Here is a 7,500-nt window from a genome sequence, read left to right on the forward strand (position 1 = left end):
CCCTCATTAGCAGGTGCATGACGTAGCCTGGAGCTGAGGGGAAAGGATGGACTGGTCTCTCTCTCTCTCTCTCTCTCTCTCTCTCTCTCTCAGGTAAAGTTGTGTTTGTCTTTGTTTTCTTGTATTTTCTTTTTTTTCCTTTTTCCTTTTTTCTTTATTTGCTTCATTTTTGTCTAATTTTCTCTTATTTATTGTTCTTCCTTTTTTTCTTTTCTTCATTTCGTCTTTTTTATTTTCTGGGTTTCTTTTCTTTCTTTTCATTTCCTTTTTTTTTTTCTATTTCTCTTTTTTGCTGAAATTTCTTGGTTATTTCTCTTCTTCCTCTTTTCTTCTTCCTTTGCATATTTCCCTTTTTCCCTTTTTTTTCCTTTTTTGTCTCTTTCAATTTTTTCGGCGGGTTATTTCTTTTCTTCTCCTCTTCCTTATTTTCCTCTCCATTTTCTGTTTTTCCTTTTCCTTCTATTTTCCTTTTCCTTTTTTTCCTTTCCAATTTCGCTTTTTACTATTTTCAGGTTTTATTTCTAGTTTCTTTCTTTTTCCTCTTCATTTCTTTCTTTCTCCTTTTTCTTTCTATTTTCCTCTTTTTCTTTTTCTTTCCTCTTTTTTCGTTAATTTTTTTGTTTCTCTTCCCTCTTTCCTTATCTTTCCCTCTTCTCACTCTTTTCCTTCCTTATTTTCTTTTCCCTTTCTCTATTAAATTTAGTAAGTCTTGTCTTCCTCCTCTTACTTGCTTTTCCCCTCTTTCCTCTTCCCCTCATCTTCCCCCTTGCTCACCATTTCTCCCATCTATTCCCCTCAAACCTCTTCCTTTCCCCTTCACTTACCACTGTCCCTCCCCTCTCTCCCCTCAAAACACCTCTCCTTTCCCCTCACTTCCCCTCATATGGTGGTTCCCTCAACCGCGAAACTTGAAAAAATTGAATTATATCAGGAAGTGCCAGTGAGGGAGAGGGGAAGGGGGTGAGGGGAAAGGAGGGGAAGGTGTTGTAGTGGCGCCTCAGGGTGTGGGCGGAGTGGTAAAGGGCGTGAGGGTAGTCGGAGAGGGGAAAGAGGGAGAGGGGAGGGGGAAGTTAAGATCGCCTGTGGCTTTTATTTTTTTCCCCTCTTCTCTCTCTCTCTCTCTCTCTCTCTCTCTCTCTCTCTCTCTCTCTCTCTCTCTCTCTCTCTCTCTCTCTCTTAATGTGCCTGCCAGATCCATTTTCTATGACTTACACAACTTACTTTCATCTCGTTTTCTGTTGAGAGAGAGAGAGAGAGAGAGAGAGAGAGAGAGAGAGAGAGAGAGAGAGAGAGAGAGAGAGAGAGAGAGAGAGAGAGAGAGAGAGAGAGAGAGAGTACTGGAAAACATCTCGTCTGGAAGTTGAGGTGACATATGGTGAGAGAGGAGGAGGAGGAGGAGGAGGAGGAGGAGGAGGAGCTACGTGATTGGGAAGTAGGAAGAGAGGAAGAGGAGGTGATAGATTGAAGAAGAGGAGGAGGAGGAGATAGATTGAGAAAGGAGGGGAAGAGTAAGAGGAGAGGAGGAGGAGGAGGAGGAGGAGGAGGAGGAGGAGGAGGAGGAGGAGGAGGAGGTATATAAAATTCCCTCTTGATTCTTCTTTCCTTTGTGGAGATTCTAATAATTCCTCCTCCTCCTCCTCCTCCTCCTCCTCCTCCTCCTCCTCCTCCTCCTCCTCCTCCTGCACTCCTCATCTTCCTCCTCCAGAACACCACCACCCATAAACTAGCAAAATATAAACCCAACCCACACCTCTCTCTCTCTCTCCTTCTTCCTCTCCCCCTTTCCCCTCTCCCCTCTCCCTCTCCCCTCGGCTTACATCTCCCCACAACCGACAAATTTATCTGATATTTTCCAGTCTGTCGCCTTTGCTTAATACCAGACGTCAGGGAGAGAGGGGAGAGAGGGGAGAGGGAGAGGGGAGAGAGAGAGGGAAGGAGAGGGGGAGACGTGTGTGTGTGTGTGTCAGTTGCGGTAGTGTTAGGAGTAATCTCTCTCTCTCTCTCTCTCTCTCTCTCTCTCTCTCTCTCTCTCTCTCTCTCTCTCTCTCTCTCTCTCTCTCTCTCTCTCTCTCTCTCATTTTTAGTTATATGATTTTACTATTTATTTCTATTTTTTTTCCTTCAGTTTTCACATATAATTTTTTTTTCTATTTATTTATAAGATGAAAAAATGGTGTTTAATTATATTCCAATTTATTTATTTTTTTGTGTGTGTGTTCATAATCTTGTAGTGAATAAATCGCCAACAGGTGCTTTAATTAACTGAGGCGCAGGTGTCTTCTTAATTTCAAAAGCACCAGGTATATATTGGCTGTCTAATTGGCCAGGACTCCACAAAGATCCAATGTTTGTTTTATTGAATTTGTTGGTTTCACATCACATCGCCTCCACATGAAAGCAGGGAAAGGAAATATGAATGAAGGGAAAGAAATGATGAATGCAGGGAAAGGAATTATGAATGAAGGGAAAGAAATGATGAATGCAGTGATATGATGAAAGCAGGGAAAGGAAATATGAATGAAGGGAAAGAAATGATGAATGCAGTGATATTATGAAAGCAGGAAGAGGAAATATGAATGCAGTGGCAGATATTATGAATGCAGTGAAAGAAAATGAGTGAAAGAAATGAAAGCAGTGAAAGATATTATGAATGCAATGAGAATTATGAAAGCAGTGGTAGATATTTATTATGAATGCAGTGAAAGAAATGATGAAAGCAGTGATAGATACGAGCAGTGAAAGAAATGATGAATGCAGTGAAAAAAATGTGAAAGCAGTGAAAGAAATAACGTGTGGTGAGGATATACAGTAAGTCATTCAGTTAATTAGTAAGAATTGGTGACAAACACACACACACACACACACACACACACACACACACACACACACACACACACACACACACACACACACACACACACACCACTACACCTTCATGTTTCCACAGGCCACACCTGCACCACACCTGAGCGTCCAGCAGCGGCCACACCGGACGGAGGGAAGAAGGGACGGAGGGACGGAGTGAAGGAGGGAAGGAAGGCACCGCTGGAGGAAAGAATAGAGGAAACTTAGTGAGGAAATAAACAACATCTGAGGAATAGAGGTAAAGTGTTATTGGAGGTAAATCTCTCTCTCTCTCTCTCTCTCTCTCTCTCTCTCTCTCTCTCTCTCTCTCTCTCTCTCTCTCTCTCTCTCTCTCTCTCTCTCTCTCTCTCTCTCTCTCTATTTTTTCCTTACTTTCTTCTTTTATCTTTTTCTTATCTATTTTCTCTCATTATTCTTCTTTCTATCTCTATTTTCTCTCTTCATTCTCTATCTCATTATTTTCCTTTACTTCTTTCTCCTTTCTCTTCTTTTTTTCCATTTCTACTTCTATTTCTGTCAATCAAAACACACAAAAAAAAATAAATAAAAAAAATCACCTCATTACCTGTAATTAAGAGCGCCGTGAGTGAGAGAGCGACATTTCCGACCCTGCCCTGCCCTGCCCTGCCCTGCCCGCCCTGCCCGCCCAGGTGAGCCGCGGACACCTGATGCACCTTAGCTAATTAACATACGAATACTTGTCTTGCCCACCCTTCCACCCCTCACCTCATGTCACCTCCTCACCTCCCCTCATTTTCCCCTCATTCGTCGTTTTATCATGTTTTTTTTCTTTCCCCTCACCACCTCCTCTTCTCTAATTTCCATCTTCCTCTTTTCCTCATGTTCCTCTTCCTTTCCCTTCATTTCCCTCATCTCATTATATCATGGCATCCTTTTCCCTCATCTTCTCTCGTTTCCCTCTTCCGTCTTCACCTCATGTCACTCTCTTTCCCCTCACTTCCTCATCTCCTTTCATTTCCCCTCATCCCTCATTATATGTCACACCTTTCCCCTCAATCCCTATCACCTGACCTCTCTCTCCCTTCTCCCCTCTCACTACCTCATGTCAATCCCTTTCCCCTCACTTCCTCATCTCTTCATTTCCCCTCATTATATGTTATTCCTTTCCTCTCCCCTCTTTACCTCATGTCATTTTTTCCTTTTCCTCATCTCCCTCATTTCCCCTCACCGCTCATTATATCATACCACTCTCCCTTACCTCTCTCACTTCTTTTTCCCCTCATTCCTCACCCTTCTCAATTTTTTCCATTTTTCATCATTTCCCTCACTTTCTTACCTTTTCTCTTCTCTTCCCCTCTTCTCTCCTTTCCTTCCCCTCTATTTCCATCTGTTCCCCTTATCCCTTTCATCTCTTCTCCTTCATCCATCCCTCATCTTCCTTCCAATACCTCCCTCCCTCTCCCTCCCCTCACTCTTTCCCCCTTTCCCCTCACCTGCCGTGGCAAAAAGTAGGTAGCAGCGTGATAAGGGGAAAGTGAGGGGAGATAGTCGTGTGCTAATATTCGGACGCGCCCTGATAAAGAAAATAAGGGAGATAGTTGCTGATAAGAGAGGGTAGCGGAAACAGTTGTGGTGAGGGGAAATAAAGAAGGAAATAGTCAGAGGGGAAAGGAAGTGGAATAAGATAATAGATGACGGGAGGGGAAAGAAGGAATTTAATACTAAGAGGGGAAAAGTAAGAGAAAATAAAAAAAAAGTGAGAGGAAAAGTGAGAAATAGAGGGAAAATAAAGAAGGAAATAGTAAGAGGGGAAAAGTAAGAAAAGGGGAGGAAAATAAAAAGAAATGAGGGGAAAAGGGAAGGAGAGATAAAGGGAGGGAAAATAAAGGAAATAAGAGGGGAAAAGTAAGATAAGGGGAGGAAAATAAAAAGAAATGAGGGGAAAAGTGAGGGAGAGATAAAGGGGGAAATAAAGAAGGAAATGAGAGAAAAGTAAATGAAAGTAAACGGATAATAGACGAAAAAGAGGGGAATAATTAGAGAAAAAGGAAATACAAGGAAGGAAATAACGATAAAATGAAAAGAGGGGAAAATCATGAAAAAAAATAGAAAAATAAAACTAAATAAAAATAATGAAAAAAATGGGAAATAAAATGAAAAAAAATACGGAAAAATAAAAAAATAATAATAAATAAGTGAAAAAATAAATAAATAAATAAAAAGTGGAAAAAAATTAAATAGAAAATAATAAAAACAAAATATAAATAAAAATAATAAAAAAATCAAATAAATCTAAAAAAAAATAAATAAATAAAAATGAAAATAAAAAAAAAAATTGGGACAGATTATTTGAACGGATGTGGTGATGAAAGTTGCCTGTTTGTTTGTTTGTTTGTTTGTTTGTTTGTTTGTTGTGCGTCTCCTCGATCGTTGACAGGTATGATGAGTCACAATGAATTAATAATAAATGATAAATAAATAACAAGTAAAGGAATAAAAGTGGAAATAGTGATGAAAATAAGTGAATGAATGGAAATAGTGATAAATACGATGAATAAATGATAAATGATAATTGAGAAAAACAACAAAGAAAACAAGACAAACAACAACAACAACAAAAACACCACAAAAAAACATAACCATCATCACAATCACCACCACCACCACGACCACTAACACCACCACTAACACCACCACCACCACCACCACTAACAACACCACCACAACCACCAACACAACCAACACCACCACCACGACCACTAACAACACCAACACCACCACCACCAACACCAACACCACCACAACCACCAACACAACCACCACCACCACCACCACAACCACCAACCCCACTAAACACCACCACCACCACCACCATCACCACCACCACCACCACCACCACCAAGCGAGCCCCACCCACCATAAACAAAAGCACGGTATCTCCACACAGCGCCATAAAAACCGCCTAAATACAGCGCGGCGGCGATAGAGAGATAGCGAGAGATAAGGGGGACGCTACACCTGCTAATTAAAGGTACTATAGACGCCCATTAACACCTGCTGGGAGATACACGTAATTAGGGCAAGGAGAGAGAGAGAGAGAGAGAGAGAGAGAGAGAGAGAGAGAGAGAGAGAGAGAGAGAGAGAGAGAGAGAGAGAGAGAGAGAGAGAGAGAACGGATATATCACAAAAAGAGGATGGAAGGAGATAGAAAAGAGGTGAAGGAAAGAAGGAACAAGAGGAAAAGATGAAAATATTGGAGGAAAGTAGGAAAATATGCAGATAGGGAGACGAAAAATGAGGAAAATGGGATAAATGAACGATAGGCAGAAAGAAAAAAAAAAAAAAAAAAAAAAAAAGGAGGAGGAAGAAAATTGACACTACTACTACTACTACTACTATTACTACCACTACTACTACTATTACAACCACATGCATAACACCTGTGCTTTACCTACTCACCTGTTAATTAGAGCTCTTCAATCACTCTTACCTGACACACATACACACACACACACACACACACACACACACACACACACACACACACACACACACAATTGACTCACTTGAAATAATAATAAGTCAATTAGTGAAGAAGGGAACGAAAAAACGGTCTTAGTACTTAGTGAATAAACATGAGGGAATAATAGGCAGGTGAGACAGACTTACCTGCTGCTAATTGCCTGAGAAAAGACAATTGCAGGTGAGACGAGGAAAGGTAGCAGGTTAGGAAGGTGTCGCCCCGTAATTAGCATAGTGACCCCTTATATTGAGAGAGAGAGAGAGAGAGAGAGAGAGAGAGAGAGAGAGAGAGAGAGAGAGAGAGAGAGAGAGAGAGAGAGAGAGAGAGAGAGAGATCTTAAGAGAGATAAGAGAGAGAGAGAGAGTTTTATCTTAAGATCTATAAAGAGAAAGTCTTGTTTTATTTACAGGAGGAGGAGGAGGAGGAGGAGGAGGAGGCGTGAACGTATATGCAAAAAGGAGGAAATGAGGTAAATAACAGGGATGAAGAAAAACAAGGAAAAATATTGTGTGGAAACGGAGGAAAACTGTGTGTGTGTGTGTGTGTGTGTGTGTGTGTGTGTGTGTGTGTGTGTGTGTGTGTGTGTGTGTGTGTGTGTGTGTGTGTGTGTGTGTGTTTTGGAGACGGAGACGGTTTTTGAGGACATGCTGCAGTGTTAGGAGGAGGAGGAGGAGGAGGAGGAGGAGGAGGAGGAGGAGGAGGAGGAGGAGGAGGAGGAGGAGGAGGAGGAGGAGGAGGAGGAGACAGCGGCTGTGAGAAGAGGATGACAAAAATTGGTTGTCAAGGAGGAAGAGGAGAAGAAGAACCAAGAGAGAGAGAGAGAGAGAGAGAGAGAGAGAGAGAGAGAGAGAGAGAGAGAGAGAGCGAGAACGACGACACACACACACACACACACACACACACACACACACACAGAGGGAGAGAGAGAGAGAGAGAGAGGGACGCGTATCACCTGTACTTGTCCTGTTTGTTATGGTAATGAGGCGCCGCGGACCAATTTGCCGTGTGGCCGCCCCGGAACAAGGAAGCCAGCCTTAATGTCCCTATCTTTCAATGGAACACCAATATCTGAATCCAATCAAACTCCTGCCCTTGATTTTTTACGCCCGCTGCTCCTCAAACGCCTCTTGGACCTGCCTGACTGTGTGTGT

At 41.9% G+C, this 7,500-nt stretch overlaps 2 long non-coding RNA genes across 3 annotated transcripts in view; one reads left to right on the plus strand and one right to left on the minus strand.

Annotated features, from left to right (window-relative positions):
• LOC123502535 overlaps positions 1-7,500 on the plus strand; it is a 95,956-nt gene that overhangs the window by 25,169 nt on the left and 63,287 nt on the right. The window contains exon 3 of the long non-coding RNA XR_006674155.1: positions 2,948-3,103. This is a non-coding gene — a long non-coding RNA (uncharacterized LOC123502535). The remainder of the gene's footprint in view (positions 1-2,947; positions 3,104-7,500) is intronic.
• The window catches only part of LOC123502536, a 15,100-nt gene that overhangs the window by 4,557 nt on the left and 3,043 nt on the right, over positions 1-7,500 (minus strand). The gene's annotated exons all lie outside the window — the stretch shown is intronic.

This window comes from Portunus trituberculatus, chromosome 12 (assembly GCF_017591435.1).
Source record: "Portunus trituberculatus isolate SZX2019 chromosome 12, ASM1759143v1, whole genome shotgun sequence".
NCBI classification, from domain to species: Eukaryota; Metazoa; Arthropoda; class Malacostraca; order Decapoda; family Portunidae; genus Portunus; species Portunus trituberculatus.